The sequence below is a fragment of the Hylobates moloch genome, unplaced genomic scaffold (assembly GCF_009828535.3).
Source record: "Hylobates moloch isolate HMO894 unplaced genomic scaffold, HMol_V3 SCAFFOLD_13, whole genome shotgun sequence".
NCBI lineage: Eukaryota > Metazoa > Chordata > Mammalia > Primates > Hylobatidae > Hylobates > Hylobates moloch.
Window position 1 is genome coordinate 30584397 of NW_026652288.1, and position 18270 is coordinate 30602666.

The following is an 18270-nucleotide window of genomic DNA, read 5'->3' on the forward strand; positions in this document are numbered from 1 at the left end:
GGATTGCATTCTTTTTCTGTTCCTTCTTGAATCTCAAAGACAGGTGTCATTCAGAGGCCTAACAATGATTCCCGTGCCATTGACCAAGAAATCAAACTGAACCAGTTTGATTCAGTAACTGGGTATGTTAGCATGAGACATAGGAGAGGGGCTTATGGAAGGCAAGTGACAGATCAAATGCAAGAAATACAGTTACTTTCTTTTTTTCAACTGAAGTTTTTCTTAAATCCCTTCAGTCCAACACTTGAATCCTTTTTATTAGCAAGAAGTGAGGTTTAGGGACACCTTGGTGTCAGAGATGCTATCTGGCTAGAACCAATCTTGGAGACAAGGGGTTCAGACCATGTTTGCTTTCACTCCTTTCCTTCTTAAGCTTGCACATTGCATCTGTAGTTCACAAAATAGCGAGGGGCTCCTGGATTAGAACTACCTTTTTCCCAGATCCCTTTGTCTCCAGGAAAGGGGTCTGAAACTCCAATCTGTTGACACATTGCCAAACACAGTGATTTGGCTGGCAAAATGCCGTATCACAACTGTGGAAAAAAATTAGCTCTGATGATTGAAAAGCAACGTGGAGCTTGAGAGTTTATCTCCATGAAGGGGCATGTGTGGATATGGTGGTTCAGAGCTCTCAGAGCTGACTTCTGAGCCCAGCTGAGGGGCCCTGGCATGTAAAATGGGAGATGGAATAGATTAGCCATATTTAAATGTGTTTCTTCTCTCTTTTTACATCAGTGGAATTGTGTCTTCAAATCTTAATTGGAAGCTCAAATAAATAAATAATAAATGTTTAAATGAGTTGCTTTGTTTAAAAAATGGGCAAAGGACTTGAGTAGACATTTTTTCCAAAAAAGGTATACAAATGGCCTATAAGCACGTGAAAAGGTGCCTAACATCTGTTACATTAAGTTTAGCTTAAAGCTGCCTCCTTACATGTTTTAAGTTTGGCCTAAGGGTTTTTCTGCACATCCTGAACTATAACAAGTGGAGGTGTAAACAGACTGTAGCCCACACTTGTGCCAATCACTGAATTTTGGCCAAATGTAGCCAACTGTTCAAACAGTGTTGAAATAAGGCAAATGCTGAGCTGTAAGCAATCCAGCTGTTTCTGTACCTCACTTCTGTTTTCTGTACAGTTGCTTTCCTTTTTCTGTCCATAAATCTTCTTCCACCACATGGCTGCGCTGGCTCGCTCAGAAGGCTGCCTGATTCACGAATCATTCATTGCTCAGTTAAACTCCTTTAAATTTAATTAGGCTGAAGTTTTTCTTTTATTAGATGGTGTCAGAAGTGGGATCAGAAATAGAGCTTCTAATGACCCTCCAGGAGTGCTGAGTGACTAAAGTGAGGTACCTGCAGCACCCGTTAATCTCTCCGGGCAGCTGGGGATCAGGATCATGATAAATTATCTCAAATTTTGGAGCTCCACAAATTTGTGTTATGAGCTCTCTGAGTTTGAGCAAATTTCTGATCCGAACTGGGCTTGGAAGTTGCCACAGAAACTGGACTGAGTCCGGGATTGGATTTGACTAGCTTAGATCCAGTTAGAGGCCTCTTACATCTCACTGGGTCAGAAAGAAACTGGTAGTAAATGGTAATATTGTAGGGGGTGTAAAATTTGGCTTTTGAAAATTCGCAGGGATTTTTGTGTTCTATCATTTTGTTTCATTTTTTTTGGTAGAAAAAAAAAAGCATTGGCTAAGTTAATCAAGGAGACCAGAGTGCAAAGCCAATATCTTAGGTAAAAATGGGATCCTTAATTTCTGAAGAACTGAGTTCCTCCTGGCTTACACATCCCTAAGTGTTAGGCCCCAGAAGCAGTGAAGTCTTAGAGAAATGGCGAAATCTTACTAAAGATAACTTAGAGTGGAATGTTCCAAATGAACAAAACTGCACTGAAGTGCATTTAAAAATGAGGACTCCCAAATTAGTCTCATCCAGGGATGCCTATTGATATGCAGAAGCTTCTAGAAAGATTTTAATATTTTTATTTAAAAACTTTATGAAAGGCAAATAAAAAACTTAAGTGGCAATTAGCTTTTAAAAAAAAATTAAATCTGCTAATCTTTCAGCTTAGTTACTATCCCAATCCAAAGGAAATAGACCACAGCACCAATTGACTGGCTTTCGGTAAGTAATGGGTCAATTTTACTTGGGTAAAGAATGGGATTGTGTTAGAGGCCCTCCCCTCAGGAAAGTCCCTCTTGGTTAAAAATTGATTTGGCACTATGGGATGTTTACTGCTATTCTCTTTGGATTAATCTGCATTGTACTCTTTGCTGATAGCTGTGGATGACAGGATTAGGCATATACAGGACCATGGAACACAGGGAACTTTTTCTCCCCAAAGAGGAAAACTTGAGAGCTGATGGGATTGCTGGAAAAGATCCCTTCACGACCCACAAGTGGCTGCCTGAACTTTTGATTCAGTGTGGCTGCAATGTGTGGGTCTTTCTCTGGCCTCCCTGAGCTCCTTGCCTTCCCCACCCTGCCACAGGCAATGCTTTTCTTTCTTTCTCTCCTTTCCCATGCCTGTCTTTTCTGTTACTCAGGACAGCCACCTTGCTTAGAGACCACATGATGAAACTCCTGGTTGGAGGTTGGATTAAAGATGACAGGGCCAAACCAAGGGCAAGTTTGAGCTTCGCCAGTTTGATATTGGGTGCTAAGCAGAGTAGCTAATGTCTATGTTTTGTCACACATATTTTGCTCTGGCCAAAATGGAAAATGTTAATTTGGTTACCCCATGCAACACTTTGGACAGCGTCTTACAAAATTGACAGGCTTTTGCCTGTGGTTCCGTGAAACAAATAACAAAAATATTTTCTTTTGTGTTATGGCTTGGCCTCCAGAGCTATAGTACAGTGAGCTGAGTCACTAGGGCCCTCAGGGAGGGGAAACCCAGAAGCCTGACATGCCAGCAAAAGGGTAAGAATTTCTTACCAGTCAGACTCTGGCCTCTCTCTCTTTGTGCAAATTGGTTGAATGAATGGTAAAAATCACTGTTTCTCTCCTCTGTAAAGTTTTGATTAATGCAAAAAAGGATTCTGAGGCTAGTCTTAAGTTGTAGCGAATCTGGTGTACTTTGTGTGTCATTCTGTATGGTTCTGTCATAAAGAGGAGTACCTTAGGATAGAACACGTGCTTAGGACCCCATAAGTTCACTATTCAAGATGGCCCAGCAAGCTGGTCAGTAACAAACTTTGCTGCAGATCCCTGAAACAAACAAAGAACTGGATAAGTTTTCATCTTAGTTTATGTCCTTGGGAGCTTGACCTCTTAACCTTGTGGCAGTACTTTCTCTTGGTCTCTGCCATCTAGGGAACAGGAATTTGGGGGTTTATGTCATAGTTAGCTCTAAAAATTATCTTTAGTTAAAAGCAGTGCAAACTCAAAATTGACTGCTCTAGCCTCCTTCTGGAAAGAGCAATGGAAGATGCCCAGTGCTACTTAGCTCAGCAACTAAGCCTTTGCCATTTTACAATGGCGGCCCTGGGTTCAGTCCTGGGTTAGGAATGAGTGCTTTCTGGTTGATATCTGTGTGGATTTTACAATTTGTTGATTCTCTTCCCCTCCATGAACAACTTCTAGCTTCCCTTAAATTTTCCTTTCTCTGAGCTACTTTTGAAGATTCTAAGTTTTATAAAAACTGCTTAATGCCTCTTTGAAAATACCTCATACACTGTGGTTAAGTCATAAGCATAGTTGAGGCTTGTTGGTTTCACTTCTGAGTTTACTTTTGGTAAAGTTTAAAAGCCAGAAATATTGGCCATTTGGCCTGGCTAAGGTAGGGTAATAAGAATTTTAAAAGGACATTTTTTTTTAGAGAGCACCAAAGTCAGCTTAATTAAAATTCAATATCCAAGCTATATGTATATTTAAAAGGCCTTTATGGTTTTTCTTCTCTTGGATCTTATTTTTCTGAAGAAAAAAGGTTTATTTCTTCTCAGTTGACTTAATTATTTTTCTCCATTTTTGTCTTCTTTCCATTCTTAATGCACACGTAAGAGGACCTAAGATAACTTCTAATAGCCTGGGACTCCTTGAGAAAAACAGAGGAGTTGCCATAGACCCCATTTTGGTAAAAAACCTGTTTTCCTCATGGAACCCTAGGAATTGAAAGTGGATAGATTCCTCTCAAAATCTAAGGCTCTGTTCTGTTTCGCACTTTGTTATTTGACAGTTTTGAGTTTTAGGGGTATCAGAAGTTACTTTGCATTATGAGAGAGGTTTGGTGTGTAATAATTAGGTAGGAAATATACTTTAGGGATAGCTAATGGCATTTATGGGGGAATATTCAGCTCTTTGTACCCTTGGATCAGAGAAGCATGCTCTTGGCCACCTAGAAGGATGGAGATATCCCCACCCTAAACTGAGAGATAAGACTCCCTTGGGGTATGCACTTATTATAAAATGGTCTAATTGGCTTCAGGTTGCCATGAAATGAAATGCACAGTAAAAGCATTGCAATGTCTTCTCCCGTAGCATTTCCTTCTTTTGGGGGATCCAGAATGTGATATAAAAGTGGAATGCTTAATTTTGGAGATCTGTTTTTTACTTCCAGCTGTGTCTGCTTATTAGGCCCTAGAAACTGCATGCTTTCCTGGCCCTATTCCTTGAAGGGCTCCACCCTAATGCCAGTAATCCAATTAAGACACTTAAAAACTGCCAAATGAAAAATCTTACAACTACTGGACCTTCTTCTGTATATAGTTATATGCGTGTTTTTTGTGTGATGTTTATATAAAAGAGCTCTAATTAATTGGCTTAAAGAAAAACAAGCACTTAAATCACTAAAGACATTTAGTCTAAATTAGGCAGGTCAGATATTAGGTTTGCTAAATCCTTTAAGGTCATAAACTGCTTCTTTGACATTTGAAGATTGTTCAACTCTCCTGTCTTACAGCTAGGTAAGGCCTGAGGACATTGGGAGTTAGCCATGCCCCTGGCTATTCCAGAAAGAGACAGACCTTATCTGTACTTCTGTCTGGTGTCCTAGGCTCCAAGCCTAGTACATAATTAAAATCACTTACTTAGCAGGTTTTTCACCAAAAATAAAAATTGCTAAGATTTAACACTGTAACAGGTAATTAAAACTGCTGAAAAACATGCACGTTATGTAGGAAAATAAAATATATTTTTAGTAAAAGATCATAAGAAGGCATGGGAATGTAAATTTTTGCCTAGTTTAGAGGGTTAAAGGATTGTTTTAAATTAGATAGGATAAAGCAAAAGTTTTGAACAAGTTGTGAAAGATTTGTGAAAAATTAATTGTAAAAGATTCTGTGTATGAATATATTGGCTAAATTTAAAGGGGTTCTATGCAGTTTTTTCTGTAAATTGAACATTGAAACGAAAGCACGCCAGGGTTTTCTTAGAGCATTGATCTGCTCTTTAATAAAAATTTGTCAAGGGCTATAGAAGGTTTATGAAAATCTCACCTTATGGTCAAACTGATTAAGATTGATAAATTTGTCTATAAGGTTTTATTAAAGATTGGGGTTAACATTAATGGTACGCTAATGGTGGGGCACAGTGGCTCATGCCTGTAATCCCAGCACTTTGGGAGGCTGAGGCAGGCAGATCACCTGAGGTCAGTAGTTCAAGACTAACCTGGCCAACGTGGAGAAACCTTGTCTCTACTAAATACAAAAATTAGCCGAGTGTGGTGGTGCATGCCTATAGTCCCATCTACTCAGGAGGCTTATGAGGCAGGAGAATTGCTTGAGCCCAGGAGGCAGAGGTTGCAGTGAGCTGAGATCACACCACTGCACTCAAGCCTGTGCAACGGAGTGAGACTCCGTCTAAAGAAAGAAAATGTACACTAATGCAAGGGTAAAATTTGGCTTTCTCTTCTCTCTTAAACAAGAGTTTCATGTAGTATTAAAGGATAATGAAATATTTTTGTTTGCCTTTTGAATACCAAAAAAAGAAGGGGAAGACAAAAGACAGATTGTTTGGAAAACTGTCTTCTATCAACGAGTAAATGTTTTTGCCTTTTTAAAATTTTTGAGACATCATTTTGGCTAAGTGAATGACTTATAGTAACCTGGATTTTTATTTCATAATATCAAGTGTTTTAAACCTTTAACATATTTGATAGGCTTCCTGAAATCAATTTCAGCTTCAAAATTGTCTTTTCTGACCTCTAACTTTGAGATGCTATAGAGGGTCCCTGAAGCATTCAAAAGAGAGGTAAACAGGATTATTTGACATGTTAAGTTACATGGGAAGCTTTGTCAAAATAAAAAATAATGTTTAACCCCTTTTAGTTTATGTTTTAGTGAATATTAATATACGTTCCAAAATTATATGGGATTTCTAAAATTTTAATATGTCCGAGTATATATTATCAATCATAATTATGGTTATTACGTTATTATAAACCACAGAAATAACCAAATTTCTTTGTCAATTGCATCTTTAACTGTGACTACTTAAAGTCAATTCACAGTTAATTGCTTAATGCTGATGCGGTTTCTGAAAACTTCACCAGCAAGCAATATCCTGGAATATGGTGTCTTTTAGGAGGTTCATGAAAGGATGGAAAGGACCCTGAAAAGTACAAGTTTCTGATAACTTTAAAATCATATCATTTGGACTGGGTAAGAATTCCTAGAACTTTAATGAGAAGACTGACTGGTTTATAAAACAGCTAACCCAAGTAGAACAAAAATTAATTGAATACCAAGAAAATACTTTGCCAGATTTTCATGCTAAATCAGCTGAAATTGTTTAGATATACAATTTAAATGAACTCCATGATCTAAGTTAAATTACCTATGATAAACCATCAGTCATCAGTGCTATGCACCTAAATTGGAGAAATATCTGGTATTCAGGAAGACATAAGTCCAATGTTAATTAAGCACCGACTTATGGAGAACCAGGACAGCTGCTTTGTCCTTTCTGAGTTCTTAAAGATTTTTTTTTTAAAGGTCTGCATTCTCTGGCTCATCATGGAAAATAAAATAATTTAAATTAAATATATATTGGTGTGGTGACTTCTAAATTGAATAGTTTATGACTGATGTTTAGTTTATTGACCCATATTCCTGGGAAGACAATCAAAGTTTCAGGTACATTTTGCTATCTGATGGGCCATTTAAATATTTACAGAGGAATTTCATTCAATTATCATTTTCAATGCTTGTTTTCTGGTTGTATAAAAGTTTTCCCATGCAAGAGGGCTGACGTTATAACAGTAGATTATTATGCCACAGTATAATTTCACCAGGTAAAGAAAGCTTTTATGGTTCCCTGACTGAGGATAATCAACCCCTTCATAATTTAGAACCCAAAGATTGGATCTTCTGCCCGCCATCCACATGCAACAAAATTCAGAACCTTGAACCTTGGTTCATAATCACAAAAAAAGGTCCTCCTCTTTTTTGTGTACATTTCACTGTGTTAGCCAGGATGGTCTCGATCTCCTGACCTCCTGATCTGCCCGCCTCGGCCTCCCAAAGTGCTGGGATTACAGGCGTGAGCCATCGCGCCCGGCCTGGAACTCTTAAGGTAAAGCTAACGAGGGAAGTTTCCCCCAGAAGATGGGATCCTTAATGTGAACAGCTTTTCCCAATATCACAGATCAAGATTTCTCTACTATAATGAGACTTTTATCTTTGAATATTTTCCCTTCCTTATGCCTCTATAAACACTAGGAGTGAAAAGGGGGGTCTGTTGTGTACACTTACGGGGTATGCTTTTATTTGTGAAGCATTTTGCAGCCAGCCTTATACATGGATAACTTTATACCTTGACGGATGAAAGATGAGGGACCAATGTAGGTGAGAAACTTTAATGGTACATACATTGCCTCCTAATCAGTCAGAAATAAAACATTGGTTCACTCCTCTTAATCCACGTCATAAGTTAAAGAGAATATTGCCAAGAGGCCTTCATTCTTCTAGAAGGGCATCATTTGTTAGGTCCTTTTTCCATAGTTTGGAGTAAAAGAAGCAATGATTAAAAATGTACCCCTCATGATAAACTCTATAGCAGATTCTACTGTAAAGGCTATAGTTATACAACAGAATTTAAATTCTCTTGTGAAAGTTACGCTAACTGATCAAATTGCTCTAAATTATTTACTGGCTAAACAGAAGTATCTGTACAGCTGCTGGCACTTGTGGCCTGTGGAGAAATACATCACATCAGGTATTATAGAGATTCAGTTGTAGGGGACTAGCCAAGAGACTGCTTAGTTAAGTAGGTAGGCTCTTTATCTAGCTCATTCTTTGATCTATTTGATTTTATATGGTTTGGTTTATGGGGACCCTGGGTAAGGTGAATACTGTAAACTCTTGGTATTATCTTCCCAATAGTCATAATAGTAGTCTCCCTGGTGTGCTGTATTCTCTCAAAGGTTTTAGATGTTTGTGTGCAGCCATCTCTAAAAGGTCAAATGGTCTGTCTTCAACTGGCATGACAAGAGCTGAAAGAAAAGTGTGATCATGAGGACACCATAACCTATGAATGACATGCTGAGACTGGAAACTCAAAATGCTGGTAACTGAGAGTGCTGCTAAGGTCCTAAATTTTGGTTACACTCTCACCTAAGAGAACCTGAACAAAAAGGGAATTTTTTTAAACAAAATTATGAGAGGCCATTGTTTTGGACTGAGCTTATGCACTAGGCCCTAACAGACCAAACCAAACCAAAACAGAGTCACCTGTGCTAAAAATGACATAATCAAACTAAGACTTTAAGGAAACACATAGGTCCTAGAATAGACCAGGTTTTGTTTTTCTCCTGTAAACAGGACATTCCAGCATAAGGAGATACCCTCTCTTCAGTCAGTCCTTGTCCCCACTTTGCAAAACCCACTGTTCTACTGTTTCCCAATGAGTTTCAAGACCAAATAAGTATGTTTACGACGGTGATAGTGACATTAATGACTAAAGTTTTGGCTAATCTCTCAAAATTGAGATGACCATCAAACAAGGGGAATTGTTAAATCAAGTTCAGCTTAAAGCTGCCTCCTTATCTATTTTAAGTTTGGCCTAAAGGTTTTTCTGTACATCCTTAATTATAACAAGTGGAGGTATAAACAGACCATAGCTTACACTTAAGCCAATCACCGAGTTTTGACCAATCAAATGTAGCCAACCGTTTGAACCATGTTCAAATAAGGCAAATGCTGAGCTGTAACTGGTCCAGCTGTTTTTGTTTTCTGTACCTCACTTTTGTTTTCTGTATGTCACTTTCCTTTGAATCTTCTTCCACCACATAGCTGTGCTGGAGTCTCTGAGCCTACCCTGGCTCAGAAGGCTGCCTGATTCACGAATGGTTCATTGCTTAATAAACCCTTTTAAATGTAATTTGGCTGAAGTTTTTCTTTTTATCACTTCATAAGCCACTAGAGAAATGCAAATCAAAACAGCTAGATCCTACTTTACACCCATTAATATGACTATTCCCCAAAACAAAACAAAAATAAAAACAAACAAAAACCAGAAAACAACAAGCGTTAGTGAGGATTTGGAGAAATGAAAACATTTATGCACTGTCAGTGGGCATATAAGATGGTGGAGACACAGTGAATAACACTATGGCAGTCTCTCCCCCCAAAAAAATAGAAATATAAATACCATATGATCTAGCAATTTTACTTCTGGGTATACCCAAAAGAATTGAAAGGAAAGACTCAATCAAATATTTGTACAACCCATGTTCATAGCAGCGTTATTAACCATACCCAAAGGATGAAAGCAATGCTAGTGTCCATGGATGGGTAAATGGATAAATACAACGAGGCAGACATATACAGTGGAATATTATTCAGCCCTAAAAAGGAAGGAAATTCTGACATATGCTCCAACATGGATAAACCTTGAAGACATAATATTAAATAAGGTCAACCTTTCATAAAAGGACAAATACTGTATGATTCCACTTACAGGAGGTACCTGGAGTAGTCAATTTTATGTTACTTACATGTTACCACAATTTTTTTAAAAAGAGCTGCTCTCTTTGAATTTTTAAATCTGTATTTTTATGTATTTGATCTTTTAAATAAGATTTCCCCCCATTTCTCACCTACCCTAGACACATGGCCCTAAAGCACCTCAGAAGAAGCTGAAGGAAATCAGGCTCCATAGCTTTCAAGCCCCTGGACTCCTGGAGCCAGAAGTTAATTCACACTCTGATCTCAGGGAAGTTCAAGATCTTCAGCAGAACTTTTCCTGGCCAGGGCGTTTTTGCCCCTGAGATATGTCATTAAACACTGTAACCAGGAATTTCTGTTCTTACCCCTGTCCTTCCCTTCACCTTTTATAGTTACTAAATGCAATGTTTTATTTTTCCAAGTACAAAACAATAAAATAGTTGTAAAGAAATAAAGAATTCTTGAGAAAATCACTATATAAAATGAATTTAAAGTCTATCATAAGACACACCTTAGAATGAAAATAGCTTAATCTTTAAAGTAGGTACACCCTATTCCTGAGAAATGCTTATCTGATTAGTAGAGATACATTTCTTTTTGAGTCTACTCACCCCATATAGACAAATGCTCCCATGTCAGATTACCAGGTTAATTGCAGCAGGACCTGCAAATAGTTTGACCTTGACCCTTCCAGGACTTGTACGATTTAAAGCTATGGTTTTTCCTGGTTGTTCCTGAGATAAAATTGGCTATGGACTACAGGAAAGAGGGGATTTCTCTTGATTTCAAAATTATATGTGAGAAAGAAACCTCTCCAAGTTTTCATATTATAGATTATTTTTTAAACAAAAGGTGTGAATCTAAACTTGATGATACAAAGACCTGTGACCTATTCATGTAAATCCTTTGAAGGGGAATTATTTTATTTTATTTTGTTTGAAGAGATTTTTATAAGATCTTTCTAGACTGAATTTGGAAGCAGCTGAGAATCTGGCCCATTATGTTTTGATAGAGATATAATATTCAGATTTCCGAATGGGCAATGTTCCATTTCTGAAACTTCTTTTAAAATGTGTTTTTGAATCTAGTTGGGTCCTATGAAGAATCACATGCAGATAACATGCTACAGCACTGGTTAACATTCGGGGCTGTCCTCTTCTCAATGTTAGACGCTCTTCTTTGGTGATGATGCCAGGTGCTTAGGGAGTTGCCCACATATTTAATTCCTTAAATGGAAATTCTATCAATGATAACTTGTTTTGGAGAACATTAATTTGAAGGGAGCTTGCATTCCAGGGATGTAGACTCAGCACTATTCATGAAATTCTTTCTGAAATTAGTTTCTCTCTGTTTATAATGTGTCTTTCTCTGTACATATATTTAAATGCTAACTGGATTGAAAGGTATTTAGGTAAGTGGGGTAAAATGAAATCAAGGAAAGCTTCCAAGAGGAGGGAAGACACATAGACAGTGATTTCAGGAGCAGAGAGACACAGTTCAGCAGTGAAGAAAGGTGAAGGAAGGGCTTTTTAGAAAGTATGAAGCCTGGGTGGGCGCAGTGGCTCACTCCCGTAATCCCAGCACTTTGGGAGGCTGAGGCGGGTGAATCATGAGGTCAGGAGTTCAAGACCAGCCTGGCCAAGATGGTGAAGTCCCGTCTCTACTAAGAATACAAAAAAATTAGCCGGGCGTGGTGGCAGGTGCCTATAATCCCAGCTAGTTGGGAGGCTGAGGCAGAGAATTGGTTGAACCCAGGAGGCAGAGGTTGCAGTGAGCTGAGATCGCACCACTGCCCTCCATCCTGGACGACAGAGTGAGACTCTGTCTCAAAGAAAAGTAAAAAGAAAAAAATGAAAGTGTGAAGCTCATGGATGATGGGTGGTAAATCCATTCACCTGTGTCAAACAAACCCTGAATCAAACAAGATCTGAATGTAGGTAAATTATGATACATGCCCTTGGGGTAATAGTATGACGCCATTACAATTAATTTCATTAAGACTGGAGTATAGCAGTTGTTCATGCAGTTTAATAACTAGGCAAATGTAGTTTTATAACAATTATGCAAAAAGAAAAAAGAACCTAGGACTTGCAAAACAAAACCTATATTTTCTTCCTTAATCGTAGGATAATAGGACCTTTTTTATCTGTATTGGTTTTTACATTTTTATTACCTATTTCTTCAAGATAAAAATAACCGTTTTACTTGTTTTCAAATCAAAGAGGTGGGGGATAGAGGTGCAGGGCAGGGGCTTTGAGTTTGAGAGAACCCACTGTTTTAAAAATTTTAGATATTTGATTAATTTTCTGTTCTTAGAGTTGTCACACAACTTTTATAAAAAGGAAAGATAATTTTGTAGAAGAATAAATTTTAATAAACACTAGATCTAAATTAGCTATATCTTAAAAATAATAGTAAATTTATATTGGAACACATAGGCAGTACTATTAAATAATTTTTTGAAAAATGAAAATAAATTCAGATAAATTCATAAATGTCTAGATATGGAGAAAAAAGATTGGATGGAAATATTTCAAAATTCAGGTTACCTCTGAATGGCAGTGTTATCAGCAACTTATTTTCATCCCTGGGCTCTGGTTCATCTATGGACATTTCTATATTTTCCAAGTTGTTCATAAAGCATGTGTATTACTCTTAAAATTAGTGAAAAGACCTTCTAGCAAATTTTTTTTGTTACTGTGAAAAACAGTATGTTGATTCCTCAAAAAATTAAATATAGAATTACCATATGACCCAACAATTTCACTTCTACAGATATAAACCCAAAATATTTAAAAGCAGGGACTCAAAGAGATATCTGTGCACTCATATTCACAGCAGCATTGCTCCCAATAGCCAATGGTGAAAGTACACAAGTGTTTGTCTATGAAGCTACAAACAAATGATGTGTAGTATATATACACTGTGGAATATTATTCAGCCCTAAAAAGAAAGGAAAGTCTGACATCTGCTCCAATAGCAATGAACCTTGGAGACATAATGTTAAGTGAAATAAACAAGTCACAAGAAGGCAAATACTCCATGATTTCACTTATATGAGATATTTAGAGTAGCCAAAATCACAGAGACAAAAAGTAGAATGGTAGTTGCTCAGGAGCCAGAGAGAGGAGATATTGGGGAGTTAACATTTAACGCAAAAGTTAACTTTTGCAAAATGAATAGAGCTCTGGAGATGAACAGTGATGATGGTTGCACAATACTGTGAATGTATTTAATATCACTGAACTGTACATTTAATAATGGTTAACATGGTAAACTTCATGTTATGTATATCTTACCACAATTAAAATATTTTAATTCAATTTGAATTCAAATTCAGATAACACTAGGAACTGAGATAAAATGATAAAGTCGGTGATGAAGTTGGAAAATGATGTGCCAAATCACAAAGAACCTTGAGCTCCCAGCTGATCTGTGATGTCAGAGCCGTGGGGAGGAGATGTGGAGAGGTGGGCTGGGGAGGACCAGTCGGGCCACTATGCTCAGGATGAGTTGGGCAGGATTAGCAGGACGGAAGGAGGGAGCCAAAAGTTATCTCAAGCATTGTGTCCTGGATGCTCTGCCTGTGTCTCCATGTTTATGACTAGGGAGACACAGACTAAGAGAAGCGGTTTACCCCTTGTCCTAGCACTAGCAGGTGCCAGAGGCCTGTCCTGAGCTCAGATGGATATGACCCCATATCCCTGCTTTCCTTCATACTATCCTACCTCCATGTATTATAAATGGAAAAAAAGGGGGAAAGTGTTGGGAGGGGAGAAGATGATGGAGAGAATGGAAAGAAAGAAAACAAGAATAAAGAGAGGGAGAGCCAGCAGACAGGATAAGATTCAAAGCTGCAAATAAGAACAAACTTTTAAATAAGGCCCTAAGTCTGCATTGAACTTTTGACAATTGTGGTTTGTCAGCATGGTAAGTGATTCATAATTATTTTATGGGAGTTTAGCAACTCTATATGTAACTGGTGCAGAGCAGTTGTAGAGTTGTTAATCCTGAATGTTTATTACCCACCATTTCATAAATAGCTCAATAAATCTAAACAAGTCGAATTTATGGGGATGGTTATGGCATTCTATTCAAATTTCAAGCAATTACAATAAAAACACATCTATTGAGGGAAGAGCAGTTTTGTTGTTTTTTAAATTTGATACTGGAGGATGGCTGAGACTTGACATCCCCTTGAGCTGGTCTTTGCTCCGTGTCTGGGCCCAGGGGGTAGGGGCAGGACAGCAATCAGAGGCTGTCTTTGAGTTGTTGTCTGCCACGGAGATGGAGTGAGATACAGGTTGTCATTTGCCATCATGTTTAAGGATCTAGGTTCCTGGTGGTCATGACATTTCATGGCTCACCTTGGACCCTGCTGTGATAGAGTATTCCATCCCCCAGGTTGGGTAGGTGTTGGGCATTTTCTAGAAGGTGAATGATTTGGGAAGGGCCAGAAGCAATGATTTCTCTCCTCATAGCTCCTTTCAAGGTCATGGATTTCTCTGATCACTGCCAGGAGTTCAATGCAGCCTACAATACAGAGTTGTAGGTAGAATCAGAAAGAAGAGAACCCCCGCCCCCTGCAACCACCCAACAAACTTAATGGTATTACTTACCTCTTGATCCATGCATTTTCTCTTACTCCTGATACTTTGCCTTTCTTTCATTGTTGCCTATTAGGGAGGCAATCGGTTGAGGGTGATGCAACAAAGGGGGTGGGTGGGAGAGGGAGAGACAGAGAGAGAGAGAGAGAGAGGGATAAGTAGAAAAGGCAAGGGACGAAAAGAGTCAGCCGACCTGGCTCCAGCCTGGGCTCTTATCCTTACTGTGTGCCTGGAACAAGTCACTTCTACTGCTGCATCTCAGTGTCCCCTTTCAGTGCTGACATTCTGTGGTTCTGTGATTCAATGAAAATGAACAGCAGGTGAATTAGAGACAGCCGAAAGAAGTGCTCCACAGAGGAGGAGCCCTGTCCAAATTGGAGACAAGACTTTACATCACCAAAGATAGAAGTCTGACTCTACCTTCTTCCAGCTCAAATGTTGGTTGAGAAGTGACCTCTTCACTGTGAAGTGAAATATTTGAAACTACATATGAGTAAGACTCATTCTCTCCCTCCCTAAGAGTTTGAATCTAGTAAAGTAGGAGATGCGTACTCAGGTAATTACAGCACAAGGAGGTAAATACAAATAGACATTTTGAAGGAAATGGTTTAGGTGTACAGAGAAGGAAAGTTACTTGTTTGAATTGGAGAAGGATGTGTTTAGGTCATCCTTCATGGAGAAACTGATATTTAGCCTAGGCCGTCAAGGGTGAATGAATAGACATCCCCCAATAGAAAAGAAAATAGGGGAAGAGCACCACATGTAAATGGAACAGCAAAGGCAAAGAAGAATGGGAGAACACTTATTTACTCGCTATATGCCAGGTATGTTTCTGATCACTATGGATACAATAGTAAATAAGACAGTCTCTGATCTCATGGAGTTTACAGTCAGGTGGGTGGCAACAGGTATTAAACAAGTATTCATTTACATGAATACAGTGGTCTTAGGAAATGGAGATGTCTGTGTGCCTGAAGTGTAAGGTATGTGGTGGGGAGAAACTGGACATAAACTTAAAATATATACAAAAGGTTGTGGAATGTCTTGAATGCAGTGTATTTTATCCCTTGGGTAGTATGGCACTAACAAAGATTTTGTTAGTGGTGAAACATTAGCTGACTTATGTTTTAGAACTAAAACAAAAACAAAAACTGAGTAAGGAATACATTAGATGGAAAGAGACTGGATGCTGAGAAAGCAATTAGAATGTTATTACTACAATCTAAGAAAAAGATGATGAGATTGGATATAGGACTCTATCCATGGGAATGAAGACAGGGAGAGATATGAAAAGCATTTTCAGAGGCACAAACAAAATTTGATGACATAAGCAGTGAGCAAGAGAGAGGCAAAGACTATACCAGTTACAGATCAAGTGACTTGGGAAATATTTCCACCATTCCTGAATATAAGAAATACAAAAGGAAGAGATGCTTAAAGGAAAAGCATGCAATTGAATTTGAGGAGGCTATGGGACATCCAGTAAGTTGATAGAAATGTTATCTTGGAATTTAAGATAAGTCCAGGCTGGAGTTAGTGATTGATTTGAGAATCTTCAATTTAGAAGTAGACACAGAAGCCATGGGGATGCATGAGAACACTTAGAATGGAGAAGACGACTATGCCTCCCCAATGCAAGTCATGCAGAAGGGGATAAGTGAAGAAATTTAGAATGAGTACTCAGGGAGAATGATGTCCTAGAATCAATGAAGGAAGTAAAAAGATAAAGGGGCTTAATATGAGAAATGATACCTGAAGGCCAACTAAAAGCAGGGGGAAAACAAAGAACCATTTAATGATTCATCACTCAGAAGGGTATTAGAGACTTTAGGTCAAGTAATTTTATTGATTTGCTAGGAGCAGAAGGCATTAAATAAAAGGTTATGAGGGGCCAAAAGTCCAGAAAGTAGAGAAAGCAAGCATAGAAAGGACTCTGAGAGAGTATTCCAGCAAAGAAGGACTTGGGATAATTGAATATTACAGTCATGACATTCATTCACTCATTCAATAAATATTTCTTGACTAATACATTCTAAACACTGAGCTAGGGGTCATTATAGAGACCAGTAAGGTATAATTCCTGCCTCCAAGTTGCTCAGCGTCTTATAAGAGAGGCAGATACAAACTGCAATGAAAGCAATCGTGAAGGTATATAAAGATACAGGTGTATGTAGCTCAGAGAAAGAAAAATTTGTTCTATCTGGTCTAGAAGTCAAGAAACTTCCTACATAGGTGCCATAAAGCTGTGTCTTAAAAGATTAAAAAGAGTTTACCAGGTGCAAGAAGATGAAATTTATTCCAACGAGCAGGAATAGTACATGCAATTAAATGAAGAGAAGAAAAGAATATATTTTGGCAACCTCAAACAATTTGGCATTGTTGGATCATGAAGTGAGATGGGGAGTGTCAACTAATGTAGCTAAAAGGTAGATAAGAACTAGAACATAAATTGCTTCAGGTGCCATGCTTTAGGCTAAGAACTTGGTCTCTACCTTGTAGGTAGAGAGAAAAGGTGTAAGCAAGAAAAACTTGGGGTTTTGAAAGAGCTTTGATTTCAGCTTTACTCTTTCTTGATTCATTTTTCCTGATTGGTTTATTTCACTGTTATTTTCCTAGTTTAAAATTGGCGCCTGGGCCCTTAATTTTCATTGTCTATCTTTAATAATTAAGTACTGATTTTATAGTATCTTATATTATTTTTGTATGAAGTGTTATATTTTTCATTGGTATCTAGGTAATAAGTAGCTTCTTTTTAAATTTCCTCTTTGAAATCAGTTTTAAAAAAGAAAGCAAAAAATAGAAAGAATAAATAAATAAATTGATTCTTTGAGAAAACCAATAAAACAGACATGCCTTTTACAAGCCTAATTAAGTGGGAAAAAAAGAGCATAAAAGTAGACAAGATTAAAGACAAAAAGGGAGACACAAGTTCCAGAGTTACATGCTTAAACTGTATAGTAACAAAATTTAAAACCTATATAAAATAAATTAATTCCAAATATAACACACTCTACTAAAACTGATTAAGAAGAAATGGAAATCTTGACTCAATCAATTATTAGAGAAGAAATAGAAAATCTGATTACTGATCTATTATTGTAAAAGTCACCAGTCGTCAAAGCTGAGCTCTTATATAACTTAAGCACAGGTAATTCCAATGCAATTAAACTAATCCAGATGATATAAAGAAACAAAACCTGCCGTATAACTCCAATAACAAAACCTGATATAGACAACAATGAAGGAAAACTATATATTAAGATGGCTTATTAATATAGATGCAAAGTTCTAAATGAAATATTAGCAAATAGAATCTGTCAATGATCTAAAGAATAGTATATACAGGCAATGAACAATCTGAAAATGAGACTAAGAAAATAATTACATTTATAATATCATCAAAGAGAATAAAATACTTAGGAATAATTTTAACAAAAGTAATGTAAGACTTGCACGGAGAAAACTACAAAATATCCTTGAAAGAAATTAAAGATCTAAAAAATGAAAAGACATCCCATGTTCACGTATTGGAAGACTTCATCCTGTTAAGATGGCAATACTACTCAAGTTGATCTACAGGTTAGGTGAGATCTCAGTTGCTCTTTGTGTGCAAATTTATAAGCTTGTACTAAAATTAATATAGAAATGCAAATTACCAAGAATAGCTAAAACAATCTTAAAAAAGAATGCGATTGTAGGACTCACATTTCACAATTTCAAAATTAACTACAAAACTATAGTGATCAAGACTCTATGTTACTAGCATAAGCATA